This window comes from Penaeus monodon, chromosome 29 (assembly GCF_015228065.2).
Source record: "Penaeus monodon isolate SGIC_2016 chromosome 29, NSTDA_Pmon_1, whole genome shotgun sequence".
Classification (NCBI taxonomy): domain Eukaryota; kingdom Metazoa; phylum Arthropoda; class Malacostraca; order Decapoda; family Penaeidae; genus Penaeus; species Penaeus monodon.
In genome coordinates this window covers 13,206,435-13,207,043 of record NC_051414.1, presented here as the reverse complement: position 1 = coordinate 13,207,043, position 609 = coordinate 13,206,435, and the positions used below count along the sequence as shown (strand labels likewise).

The window sequence follows — 609 nt, the reverse complement described above, 5'->3', positions numbered from 1 at the left end:
ACAAACATATTTCTCAATTCACTATTCACTACTAATGCAGTATTTGTAGAAACAAATCACTAAGCAAATTAACTTCACATATTCCTGTCGTAAATTTTGATATTTATTTTTGAAACATTTAGAGGAAATGCATATTAGAAACAAATGTGCTTATCTGTTCACCCAAGCATCAACCAAGTTCTCCCATTTGTAACTGCCCTCAGATCTTTGCTATTATATCAATGTAATTTGTTACAAGTTTAAAAGTGCAAGTGTAATTTTCTTTTGTTTTTGTTGCTTGTAAATTGGGATTTTTGGTTGTTTGTATATTAACCCTAGAAGGATGAAATATAACAATTGTCTTTCTCAGGTATGTGTGCACACAACAAAACACAGAGTTGTTCCATAAAAAGTCCACATTAACCCATTCACACTTACTGATCTCCTATCATATCACAGCAAAAACTTCACTCATGTTAGATGAAGTTTAATCATGTCTTGAATCTGCTATGATGATGCCTGGGTGCCTAGCTATGAACTAGACAATGGTTCACATACACTGGCTCATGCTAATGCACCATGGCATCACCATCCTTCAGTCAAAATTTTACCTGCTGTGATTGAGTGGAA

The 609-nt window shown here is 34.0% G+C and overlaps 1 long non-coding RNA gene across 1 annotated transcript in view; it reads right to left on the bottom strand.

Annotated features, from left to right (window-relative positions):
- LOC119591975 overlaps positions 1 to 609 on the bottom strand; it is a 47,801-nt gene that overhangs the window by 19,085 nt on the left and 28,107 nt on the right. The window lies entirely within an intron of this gene.